Below are 12,167 nucleotides of genomic sequence, written 5' to 3'. Positions count from 1 at the left end.
TGAAGATGTTTGTGTTATTACCTGTAAAGACTTGAATGCCTAACATAATCCCTGTAGACGAGGTGGCCGAGTGGTTAAGGCGATGGACTGCTAATCTGCTGTACACGCGTGGTTTCGAATCCCACCTTTGTCGATTTTAACTTTTGAAATCTTTTTTAAACATCTGCATTGCTCTAAGCACCATTGCCATTGGCTTTCAAAGAACATACAGACAAAAGTGAAAATATGCATGTTAGTTGATTAAGAAGGACACAAACAAGGTTGTCGTGTTACTGGCAGAAATGCAATCTGCTGTGCTTGACTACCCTTTGAGCCAGAATCCGGATAGAAATTTAAAAAAGCAAAGGTAATATCCATATTGTCTCTCTGCTGCCATGTACATGTTTTTTTCAACTTTCACGCATCACATCTCCTCATTAGTCACCCTAAAATTGCACGGAATACGCACAAATTAGCTGCTCCTCAAAAAATCGGCCAGAAAAAAACAGGTCAAATCACAATCATATACATACATTCTCACACACCCTTCAAATATGTCTACCCAGTAAACATCATGTTGTGTGCTCGTTGTGTTGCTGTTATGCGTCGTAACCTGAGGGGCTCTGTAGCTCAGTGGCAGAGCACTGGTCTTGTAAACCAGGGGTCGTGAGTTCGATCCTCATCAGGGCCTCCAAATGGTAATTTTCTTGAACATTGTTGAATAGGAACTGATATTGCACATTGTACCTGTGCAACCTTTTACCAATGGATTCGGGCCTATAACAAAGCCACAAGCGCAAGGTGTCTGAATAGTCTGTGGGGAAGGTCGGCTTTCTGGACCTAATTTCTTCAAGAAAAAGACCTTGATAATTTTGTGATGACAGATGCAGATGATCACGGTGAAGCCCTTACTCTATTGAACAGTACAGCGGTTCTGGGTTGCACGCCTTTCTCTATTTTCAGGGACGTTGATGTGGCAAAATTTAATTGGAAAAGGGTTATTGCCATCACTCACTATTTAAATTCAATGACATCACAGGAAGCAGCAGCATCTGAACTTTGATCTTGGCTGGAAACGTTGAATGATGCCAAACACTGGGAAACTGGAGCTTGCGTTATGCTGGTTTTACTACTAATGGTGTGCCATACGGAAGCTCAAGCACCTTCCTCTGGATTAGTGTTGTGAACCCTCCAGGAGCTCTTGTTATATTTTTCTGAACTTCAACTTGATGTGTTTATCTATCAATGGCCGGGTAAGGAAGAACGAGTCAACGATCTTGTTTCTATTATGACAAACATGATCTATTTTTCACTGACTTTGCACCACCATTGTTTTATCTCTTCTTTAAGCATGGGATTCGAGCACCGTTCCCAAACAGACGAGGTGGCCGAGTGGTTAAGGCGATGGACTGCTAATCCATTGTGCTCTGCACGCGTGGGTTCGAATCCCACCTTCGTCGTATTTTTTCTTTATAGTCTGCATTTAAACATAGACCAAAGTCTTTCAACCTCCCTGTGAAAGACAGGAATGAGTACAGATATGGAAATAGAGATGTAAAAATAAGTTCATTGGTGCAGGCGGAGAATGAAATTAGTCAAAGACTTTCCTCGTAGGTTTCCATTCTTTACTATTATAGGAGCCAAAATCAGCGCAGTTAGTAAACTCCCAAGCTTACATCCCAAATTCTTTTTTCTTTTAGTTGTCTGCCTTTTACATGTTCCTTTTGCCATCATTCTGACCTGCTATCTAAACTCATGAACCTGTTCAGCATCCTACTCAATACATACATACCCGTAAAAGTACATACTCAAACGCATACCGACAATGTATCACCAACATAAGCACACACGCTTTCGCAAATCAGATGTATGATGACGTACTGAACACATGCAGAGATATACAGCCATTTTTACACAACCAGAAATTCATATACCTGGAGATCTACCTAGGTAAAAACCATGGTTTCTTTGCACTTTCTGTTGTTGGCTGTGAGCAAGCAGCAGGTGGCCTTGTAGCTCAGTGGCAGAGCACTGGTCTCGTAAACCAGGGGTCATGAGTTCAAACCTCATCAGGGCCTCGGGCGGATTATTTTCAAAAAGCACGGGGAAGAGAAGCCAGAGTTGCACCATCTACAGAGAACCTTTTATGACGGGATGCATCCTCATAATTGAAGTCTTCCACAGAAGGAGTGAAATAGAGTTCGAGAGGAAGGCCTAATGTTTTCAGGCAAAGACTGACAAAAACCTTGCAATGTCGCATGTAGCTGCTTTGGTGAAAAGACTGTTCAAGTTCACAATGCAACGGAGGGGTGTTCCCCATCTCCATACAATCATCTCTTTGATAATGTAAACGTGCCAGGCGTGTTGAAAGACAAAGACAGACACAACCGCACATACCAGTTGAAGAAAGACAGCCAGCAAACACATTTGTATAGAGGTAAGCAAGCCTCAATTAGAGATGTGAGTCCCTCCGTTTCTGCGGGAGTCCACAAGTTTAATAAAAAATGAACACATATCTTTCATGTTCTAATGATTACCAATCTTTCTGATTAGCTCTGCATAGCTCCAATGGCTATGTGTGTGTGTGTGTGTGTATGTGCCCGTGTGTGTAGGGGAAGGGGTCGGTAGATGTGTTCACGCAGAGCAAGTTGCATACATCGCCAACAGCCATTCTCTCCTGCTCCTGTGCATCCAGTTCGGAAGCGAACCCACCCAATTGTTCTATATGTCTGCTACCCTGACCGCATTCACACATCATTGGCTATTAGTATGCAGCTTGTGGGCGCTGTCAATGGGATATAAGCACCATTCCCCATGTCTGCAATAGCTAGACCAGATTCTGAGGTATGATGAGCAGGGGTCCAGGCACTTCGCCTGACGAACGCCGGGCTTAGCCCTGCCGGGCCTAGCCCTGAGGGGCCTAACTGGGCATGGCCCTGTGTAAGGTAGGGTGAGCAGGGGACCACTTGCAACTAACCTTCGGCACCAATCAGGCATGGAGAGGTCTGTGCAAATGCCCAGCCCTTTAGCAATCTCGATCTGCAAAACCTTCAACTCCTAATTCTCATGGCTCCCAGAAGCCCTAGCCCATATGCAAATGAGGCGAGTTCCTATCAGCATCCTTGTTCTGCTTGATTTTATCAAAGTGACTGCCTGATTAGTGAAAGGGTATTTATTCTCAGAGGTTTGCTTCAAAGGCGATAATGCAGTAAATAGACAACATTATTCTTTGTAAGTTGATATTGTCTCCTGGATCCTACTCCAGTAACCCTTTTTCTACCTTTACAAATGTCTTCCGTAAGTGGTGCTCAGCAGAAAATGGAGTATAATAACAGTTGACATTTTTTATTTTCTGTTCTATTTTCAAAAACCCTCCGTAGCTGTATTTAAAGCGCAAACACCCCATAAATAACTTGCAATGAGTATTCCATGTCTAAAAGGCAGAGGAGCTGTCATACAACATTAACTGACAATCAAGGAAACCTTGAGGTGAACCAAAAAATGTCCAGAACATTTATTGGTTCAATAATTCAGTTTTGAGGTGAATTAGTAAAAAGTTCCAAAGTTGCTCCAGGTGAGGCTTGAACTCACAACCTCGGCATTGCTCACTGCATGTACTGCTGTATAAGTACCGCGCGCTAACCGATTGCGCCACTGGAGCTGCTGTGTTTTGGTTTTCGACATGAAACTACACCCACAAACACACACACAAGTGTACAAAAGCACCCACAAGCTCTGGCATTGTCTTTTTAGCTGACACCAAATTATGGGTGCCTTGTAGTGCCCATATTGTGCCACTGGAGCTTACCTTTTAGCCTGATATACACTTTGCCACTGATGTTCAGCCAATGGTGCAGTCAAATGTCCCTTCTACATTTTTGTCATGCTGCAGGCAGTGCCACTGGAGCCAGCATGATGCTCTTCCTCATATTCAACACGTGTCAATTGAAACACCTCCCAATGTCATCTTGGCGATGCCTATAAACACCCCAGGACTTTGATGAATTTTTCTCAACAGCAAGTGAGGCAGTTTTCCTGCAAACGGCTGGATGTACCTCAACAAGGAACGCATTGTGGTTCTATTTTGAAGATGTTTGTGTTATTACCTGTAAAGACTTGAATGCCTAACATAATCCCTGTAGACGAGGTGGCCGAGTGGTTAAGGCGATGGACTGCTAATCTGCTGTACACGCGTGGTTTCGAATCCCACCTTTGTCGATTTTAACTTTTGAAATCTTTTTTAAACATCTGCATTGCTCTAAGCACCATTGCCATTGGCTTTCAAAGAACATACAGACAAAAGTGAAAATATGCATGTTAGTTGATTAAGAAGGACACAAACAAGGTTGTCGTGTTACTGGCAGGAATGCAATCTGCTGTGCTTGACTACCCTTTGAGCCAGAATCCGGATAGAAATTTAAAAAAGCAAAGGTAATATCCATATTGTCTCTCTGCTGCCATGTACATGTTTTTTTCAACTTTCACGCATCACATCTCCTCATTAGTCACCCTAAAATTGCACGGAATACGCACAAATTAGCTGCTCCTCAAAAAATCGGCCAGAAAAAAACAGGTCAAATCACAATCATATACATACATTCTCACACACCCTTCAAATATGTCTACCCAGTAAACATCATGTTGTGTGCTCGTTGTGTTGCTGTTATGCGTCGTAACCTGAGGGGCTCTGTAGCTCAGTGGCAGAGCACTGGTCTTGTAAACCAGGGGTCGTGAGTTCGATCCTCATCAGGGCCTCCAAATGGTAATTTTCTTGAACATTGTTGAATAGGAACTGATATTGCACATTGTACCTGTGCAACCTTTTACCAATGGATTCGGGCCTATAACAAAGCCACAAGCGCAAGGTGTCTGAATAGTCTGTGGGGAAGGTCGGCTTTCTGGACCTAATTTCTTCAAGAAAAAGACCTTGATAATTTTGTGATGACAGATGCAGATGATCACGGTGAAGCCCTTACTCTATTGAACAGTACAGCGGTTCTGGGTTGCACGCCTTTCTCTATTTTCAGGGACGTTGATGTGGCAAAATTTAATTGGAAAAGGGTTATTGCCATCACTCACTATTTAAATTCAATGACATCACAGGAAGCAGCAGCATCTGAACTTTGATCTTGGCTGGAAACGTTGAATGATGCCAAACACTGGGAAACTGGAGCTTGCGTTATGCTGGTTTTACTACTAATGGTGTGCCATACGGAAGCTCAAGCACCTTCCTCTGGATTAGTGTTGTGAACCCTCCAGGAGCTCTTGTTATATTTTTCTGAACTTCAACTTGATGTGTTTATCTATCAATGGCCGGGTAAGGAAGAACGAGTCAACGATCTTGTTTCTATTATGACAAACATGATCTATTTTTCACTGACTTTGCACCACCATTGTTTTATCTCTTCTTTAAGCATGGGATTCGAGCACCGTTCCCAAACAGACGAGGTGGCCGAGTGGTTAAGGCGATGGACTGCTAATCCATTGTGCTCTGCACGCGTGGGTTCGAATCCCACCTTCGTCGTATTTTTTCTTTATAGTCTGCATTTAAACATAGACCAAAGTCTTTCAACCTCCCTGTGAAAGACAGGAATGAGTACAGATATGGAAATAGAGATGTAAAAATAAGTTCATTGGTGCAGGCGGAGAATGAAATTAGTCAAAGACTTTCCTCGTAGGTTTCCATTCTTTACTATTATAGGAGCCAAAATCAGCGCAGTTAGTAAACTCCCAAGCTTACATCCCAAATTCTTTTTTCTTTTAGTTGTCTGCCTTTTACATGTTCCTTTTGCCATCATTCTGACCTGCTATCTAAACTCATGAACCTGTTCAGCATCCTACTCAATACATACATACCCGTAAAAGTACATACTCAAACGCATACCGACAATGTATCACCAACATAAGCACACACGCTTTCGCAAATCAGATGTATGATGACGTACTGAACACATGCAGAGATATACAGCCATTTTTACACAACCAGAAATTCATATACCTGGAGATCTACCTAGGTAAAAACCATGGTTTCTTTGCACTTTCTGTTGTTGGCTGTGAGCAAGCAGCAGGTGGCCTTGTAGCTCAGTGGCAGAGCACTGGTCTCGTAAACCAGGGGTCATGAGTTCAAACCTCATCAGGGCCTCGGGCGGATTATTTTCAAAAAGCACGGGGAAGAGAAGCCAGAGTTGCACCATCTACAGAGAACCTTTTATGACGGGATGCATCCTCATAATTGAAGTCTTCCACAGAAGGAGTGAAATAGAGTTCGAGAGGAAGGCCTAATGTTTTCAGGCAAAGACTGACAAAAACCTTGCAATGTCGCATGTAGCTGCTTTGGTGAAAAGACTGTTCAAGTTCACAATGCAACGGAGGGGTGTTCCCCATCTCCATACAATCATCTCTTTGATAATGTAAACGTGCCAGGCGTGTTGAAAGACAAAGACAGACACAACCGCACATACCAGTTGAAGAAAGACAGCCAGCAAACACATTTGTATAGAGGTAAGCAAGCCTCAATTAGAGATGTGAGTCCCTCCGTTTCTGCGGGAGTCCACAAGTTTAATAAAAAATGAACACATATCTTTCATGTTCTAATGATTACCAATCTTTCTGATTAGCTCTGCATAGCTCCAATGGCTATGTGTGTGTGTGTGTGTGTATGTGCCCGTGTGTGTAGGGGAAGGGGTCGGTAGATGTGTTCACGCAGAGCAAGTTGCATACATCGCCAACAGCCATTCTCTCCTGCTCCTGTGCATCCAGTTCGGAAGCGAACCCACCCAATTGTTCTATATGTCTGCTACCCTGACCGCATTCACACATCATTGGCTATTAGTATGCAGCTTGTGGGCGCTGTCAATGGGATATAAGCACCATTCCCCATGTCTGCAATAGCTAGACCAGATTCTGAGGTATGATGAGCAGGGGTCCAGGCACTTCGCCTGACGAACGCCGGGCTTAGCCCTGCCGGGCCTAGCCCTGAGGGGCCTAACTGGGCATGGCCCTGTGTAAGGTAGGGTGAGCAGGGGACCACTTGCAACTAACCTTCGGCACCAATCAGGCATGGAGAGGTCTGTGCAAATGCCCAGCCCTTTAGCAATCTCGATCTGCAAAACCTTCAACTCCTAATTCTCATGGCTCCCAGAAGCCCTAGCCCATATGCAAATGAGGCGAGTTCCTATCAGCATCCTTGTTCTGCTTGATTTTATCAAAGTGACTGCCTGATTAGTGAAAGGGTATTTATTCTCAGAGGTTTGCTTCAAAGGCGATAATGCAGTAAATAGACAACATTATTCTTTGTAAGTTGATATTGTCTCCTGGATCCTACTCCAGTAACCCTTTTTCTACCTTTACAAATGTCTTCCGTAAGTGGTGCTCAGCAGAAAATGGAGTATAATAACAGTTGACATTTTTTATTTTCTGTTCTATTTTCAAAAACCCTCCGTAGCTGTATTTAAAGCGCAAACACCCCATAAATAACTTGCAATGAGTATTCCATGTCTAAAAGGCAGAGGAGCTGTCATACAACATTAACTGACAATCAAGGAAACCTTGAGGTGAACCAAAAAATGTCCAGAACATTTATTGGTTCAATAATTCAGTTTTGAGGTGAATTAGTAAAAAGTTCCAAAGTTGCTCCAGGTGAGGCTTGAACTCACAACCTCGGCATTGCTCACTGCATGTACTGCTGTATAAGTACCGCGCGCTAACCGATTGCGCCACTGGAGCTGCTGTGTTTTGGTTTTCGACATGAAACTACACCCACAAACACACACACAAGTGTACAAAAGCACCCACAAGCTCTGGCATTGTCTTTTTAGCTGACACCAAATTATGGGTGCCTTGTAGTGCCCATATTGTGCCACTGGAGCTTACCTTTTAGCCTGATATACACTTTGCCACTGATGTTCAGCCAATGGTGCAGTCAAATGTCCCTTCTACATTTTTGTCATGCTGCAGGCAGTGCCACTGGAGCCAGCATGATGCTCTTCCTCATATTCAACACGTGTCAATTGAAACACCTCCCAATGTCATCTTGGCGATGCCTATAAACACCCCAGGACTTTGATGAATTTTTCTCAACAGCAAGTGAGGCAGTTTTCCTGCAAACGGCTGGATGTACCTCAACAAGGAACGCATTGTGGTTCTATTTTGAAGATGTTTGTGTTATTACCTGTAAAGACTTGAATGCCTAACATAATCCCTGTAGACGAGGTGGCCGAGTGGTTAAGGCGATGGACTGCTAATCTGCTGTACACGCGTGGTTTCGAATCCCACCTTTGTCGATTTTAACTTTTGAAATCTTTTTTAAACATCTGCATTGCTCTAAGCACCATTGCCATTGGCTTTCAAAGAACATACAGACAAAAGTGAAAATATGCATGTTAGTTGATTAAGAAGGACACAAACAAGGTTGTCGTGTTACTGGCAGGAATGCAATCTGCTGTGCTTGACTACCCTTTGAGCCAGAATCCGGATAGAAATTTAAAAAAGCAAAGGTAATATCCATATTGTCTCTCTGCTGCCATGTACATGTTTTTTTCAACTTTCACGCATCACATCTCCTCATTAGTCACCCTAAAATTGCACGGAATACGCACAAATTAGCTGCTCCTCAAAAAATCGGCCAGAAAAAAACAGGTCAAATCACAATCATATACATACATTCTCACACACCCTTCAAATATGTCTACCCAGTAAACATCATGTTGTGTGCTCGTTGTGTTGCTGTTATGCGTCGTAACCTGAGGGGCTCTGTAGCTCAGTGGCAGAGCACTGGTCTTGTAAACCAGGGGTCGTGAGTTCGATCCTCATCAGGGCCTCCAAATGGTAATTTTCTTGAACATTGTTGAATAGGAACTGATATTGCACATTGTACCTGTGCAACCTTTTACCAATGGATTCGGGCCTATAACAAAGCCACAAGCGCAAGGTGTCTGAATAGTCTGTGGGGAAGGTCGGCTTTCTGGACCTAATTTCTTCAAGAAAAAGACCTTGATAATTTTGTGATGACAGATGCAGATGATCACGGTGAAGCCCTTACTCTATTGAACAGTACAGCGGTTCTGGGTTGCACGCCTTTCTCTATTTTCAGGGACGTTGATGTGGCAAAATTTAATTGGAAAAGGGTTATTGCCATCACTCACTATTTAAATTCAATGACATCACAGGAAGCAGCAGCATCTGAACTTTGATCTTGGCTGGAAACGTTGAATGATGCCAAACACTGGGAAACTGGAGCTTGCGTTATGCTGGTTTTACTACTAATGGTGTGCCATACGGAAGCTCAAGCACCTTCCTCTGGATTAGTGTTGTGAACCCTCCAGGAGCTCTTGTTATATTTTTCTGAACTTCAACTTGATGTGTTTATCTATCAATGGCCGGGTAAGGAAGAACGAGTCAACGATCTTGTTTCTATTATGACAAACATGATCTATTTTTCACTGACTTTGCACCACCATTGTTTTATCTCTTCTTTAAGCATGGGATTCGAGCACCGTTCCCAAACAGACGAGGTGGCCGAGTGGTTAAGGCGATGGACTGCTAATCCATTGTGCTCTGCACGCGTGGGTTCGAATCCCACCTTCGTCGTATTTTTTCTTTATAGTCTGCATTTAAACATAGACCAAAGTCTTTCAACCTCCCTGTGAAAGACAGGAATGAGTACAGATATGGAAATAGAGATGTAAAAATAAGTTCATTGGTGCAGGCGGAGAATGAAATTAGTCAAAGACTTTCCTCGTAGGTTTCCATTCTTTACTATTATAGGAGCCAAAATCAGCGCAGTTAGTAAACTCCCAAGCTTACATCCCAAATTCTTTTTTCTTTTAGTTGTCTGCCTTTTACATGTTCCTTTTGCCATCATTCTGACCTGCTATCTAAACTCATGAACCTGTTCAGCATCCTACTCAATACATACATACCCGTAAAAGTACATACTCAAACGCATACCGACAATGTATCACCAACATAAGCACACACGCTTTCGCAAATCAGATGTATGATGACGTACTGAACACATGCAGAGATATACAGCCATTTTTACACAACCAGAAATTCATATACCTGGAGATCTACCTAGGTAAAAACCATGGTTTCTTTGCACTTTCTGTTGTTGGCTGTGAGCAAGCAGCAGGTGGCCTTGTAGCTCAGTGGCAGAGCACTGGTCTCGTAAACCAGGGGTCATGAGTTCAAACCTCATCAGGGCCTCGGGCGGGTTATTTTCAAAAAGCACGGGGAAGAGAAGCCAGAGTTGCACCATCTACAGAGAACCTTTTATGACGGGATGCATCCTCATAATTGAAGTCTTCCACAGAAGGAGTGAAATAGAGTTCGAGAGGAAGGCCTAATGTTTTCAGGCAAAGACTGACAAAAACCTTGCAATGTCGCATGTAGCTGCTTTGGTGAAAAGACTGTTCAAGTTCACAATGCAACGGAGGGGTGTTCCCCATCTCCATACAATCATCTCTTTGATAATGTAAACGTGCCAGGCGTGTTGAAAGACAAAGACAGACACAACCGCACATACCAGTTGAAGAAAGACAGCCAGCAAACACATTTGTATAGAGGTAAGCAAGCCTCAATTAGAGATGTGAGTCCCTCCGTTTCTGCGGGAGTCCACAAGTTTAATAAAAAATGAACACATATCTTTCATGTTCTAATGATTACCAATCTTTCTGATTAGCTCTGCATAGCTCCAATGGCTATGTGTGTGTGTGTGTGTGTATGTGCCCGTGTGTGTAGGGGAAGGGGTCGGTAGATGTGTTCACGCAGAGCAAGTTGCATACATCGCCAACAGCCATTCTCTCCTGCTCCTGTGCATCCAGTTCGGAAGCGAACCCACCCAATTGTTCTATATGTCTGCTACCCTGACCGCATTCACACATCATTGGCTATTAGTATGCAGCTTGTGGGCGCTGTCAATGGGATATAAGCACCATTCCCCATGTCTGCAATAGCTAGACCAGATTCTGAGGTATGATGAGCAGGGGTCCAGGCACTTCGCCTGACGAACGCCTGACAAACGCCGGGCTTAGCCCTGCCGGGCCTAGCCCTGAGGGGCCTAACTGGGCATGGCCCTGTGTAAGGTAGGGTGAGCAGGGGACCACTTGCAACTAACCTTCGGCACCAATCAGGCATGGAGAGGTCTGTGCAAATGCCCAGCCCTTTAGCAATCTCGATCTGCAAAACCTTCAACTCCTAATTCTCATGGCTCCCAGAAGCCCTAGCCCATATGCAAATGAGGCGAGTTCCTATCAGCATCCTTGTTCTGCTTGATTTTATCAAAGTGACTGCCTGATTAGTGAAAGGGTATTTATTCTCAGAGGTTTGCTTCAAAGGCGATAATGCAGTAAATAGACAACATTATTCTTTGTAAGTTGATATTGTCTCCTGGATCCTACTCCAGTAACCCTTTTTCTACCTTTACAAATGTCTTCCGTAAGTGGTGCTCAGCAGAAAATGGAGTATAATAACAGTTGACATTTTTTATTTTCTGTTCTATTTTCAAAAACCCTCCGTAGCTGTATTTAAAGCGCAAACACCCCATAAATAACTTGCAATGAGTATTCCATGTCTAAAAGGCAGAGGAGCTGTCATACAACATTAACTGACAATCAAGGAAACCTTGAGGTGAACCAAAAAATGTCCAGAACATTTATTGGTTCAATAATTCAGTTTTGAGGTGAATTAGTAAAAAGTTCCAAAGTTGCTCCAGGTGAGGCTTGAACTCACAACCTCGGCATTGCTCACTGCATGTACTGCTGTATAAGTACCGCGTGCTAACCGATTGCGCCACTGGAGCTGCTGTGTTTTGGTTTTCGACATGAAACTACACCCACAAACACACACACAAGTGTACAAAAGCACCCACAAGCTCTGGCATTGTCTTTTTAGCTGACACCAAATTATGGGTGCCTTGTAGTGCCCATATTGTGCCACTGGAGCTTACCTTTTAGCCTGATATACACTTTGCCACTGATGTTCAGCCAATGGTGCAGTCAAATGTCCCTTCTACATTTTTGTCATGCTGCAGGCAGTGCCACTGGAGCCAGCATGATGCTCTTCCTCATATTCAACACGTGTCAATTGAAACACCTCCCAATGTCATCTTGGCGATGCCTATAAACACCCCAGGACTTTGATGAATTTTTCTCAACAGCAAGTGAGGCAGTTTTCCTGCAAACGGCTGG

At 43.5% G+C, this 12,167-nt stretch overlaps 12 non-coding genes across 12 annotated transcripts; 9 read left to right on the top strand and 3 right to left on the bottom strand.

Annotated features, from left to right (window-relative positions):
• The first annotated feature begins 598 nt into the window (after positions 1 to 598).
• Positions 599 to 670, top strand: TRNAT-UGU (transfer RNA threonine (anticodon UGU)). Its single transcript has one exon. It is a non-coding gene; the product is annotated as a tRNA-Thr (tRNA).
• A 687-nt stretch (positions 671 to 1,357) lies between these two features.
• On the top strand, positions 1,358 to 1,439 carry TRNAS-GCU (transfer RNA serine (anticodon GCU)). Its single transcript has one exon. It is a non-coding gene; the product is annotated as a tRNA-Ser (tRNA).
• A 546-nt stretch (positions 1,440 to 1,985) lies between these two features.
• Positions 1,986 to 2,057, top strand: TRNAT-CGU (transfer RNA threonine (anticodon CGU)). The gene has a single exon. It is a non-coding gene; the product is annotated as a tRNA-Thr (tRNA).
• A 1,488-nt stretch (positions 2,058 to 3,545) lies between these two features.
• TRNAI-UAU (transfer RNA isoleucine (anticodon UAU)) lies at positions 3,546 to 3,640 on the bottom strand. Its single transcript has 2 exons — positions 3,603 to 3,640; positions 3,546 to 3,581 (listed from the first exon to the last, which is right to left on the bottom strand). It is a non-coding gene; the product is annotated as a tRNA-Ile (tRNA).
• A 1,022-nt stretch (positions 3,641 to 4,662) lies between these two features.
• TRNAT-UGU (transfer RNA threonine (anticodon UGU)) lies at positions 4,663 to 4,734 on the top strand. The gene has a single exon. It is a non-coding gene; the product is annotated as a tRNA-Thr (tRNA).
• Positions 4,735 to 5,421: 687 nt separating this feature from the next.
• TRNAS-GCU (transfer RNA serine (anticodon GCU)) lies at positions 5,422 to 5,503 on the top strand. The gene has a single exon. It is a non-coding gene; the product is annotated as a tRNA-Ser (tRNA).
• Positions 5,504 to 6,049: 546 nt separating this feature from the next.
• Positions 6,050 to 6,121, top strand: TRNAT-CGU (transfer RNA threonine (anticodon CGU)). Its single transcript has one exon. It is a non-coding gene; the product is annotated as a tRNA-Thr (tRNA).
• A 1,488-nt stretch (positions 6,122 to 7,609) lies between these two features.
• On the bottom strand, positions 7,610 to 7,704 carry TRNAI-UAU (transfer RNA isoleucine (anticodon UAU)). The gene is made up of 2 exons: positions 7,667 to 7,704; positions 7,610 to 7,645 (listed from the first exon to the last, which is right to left on the bottom strand). It is a non-coding gene; the product is annotated as a tRNA-Ile (tRNA).
• A 1,022-nt stretch (positions 7,705 to 8,726) lies between these two features.
• Positions 8,727 to 8,798, top strand: TRNAT-UGU (transfer RNA threonine (anticodon UGU)). The gene has a single exon. It is a non-coding gene; the product is annotated as a tRNA-Thr (tRNA).
• Positions 8,799 to 9,485: 687 nt separating this feature from the next.
• On the top strand, positions 9,486 to 9,567 carry TRNAS-GCU (transfer RNA serine (anticodon GCU)). The gene has a single exon. It is a non-coding gene; the product is annotated as a tRNA-Ser (tRNA).
• A 546-nt stretch (positions 9,568 to 10,113) lies between these two features.
• TRNAT-CGU (transfer RNA threonine (anticodon CGU)) lies at positions 10,114 to 10,185 on the top strand. Its single transcript has one exon. It is a non-coding gene; the product is annotated as a tRNA-Thr (tRNA).
• Positions 10,186 to 11,684: 1,499 nt separating this feature from the next.
• TRNAI-UAU (transfer RNA isoleucine (anticodon UAU)) lies at positions 11,685 to 11,779 on the bottom strand. The gene is made up of 2 exons: positions 11,742 to 11,779; positions 11,685 to 11,720 (listed from the first exon to the last, which is right to left on the bottom strand). It is a non-coding gene; the product is annotated as a tRNA-Ile (tRNA).
• Positions 11,780 to 12,167: the final 388 nt, after the last annotated feature.

This window comes from Ambystoma mexicanum, unplaced genomic scaffold (genome assembly GCF_040938575.1).
Source record: "Ambystoma mexicanum isolate Mex_15411 unplaced genomic scaffold, UKY_AmexF1_1 Mex_scaf46, whole genome shotgun sequence".
NCBI lineage: Eukaryota > Metazoa > Chordata > Amphibia > Caudata > Ambystomatidae > Ambystoma > Ambystoma mexicanum.
The sequence above is the reverse complement of the archived record's forward strand: the minus strand, read 5'-3'. Positions and strand labels throughout refer to the sequence as shown.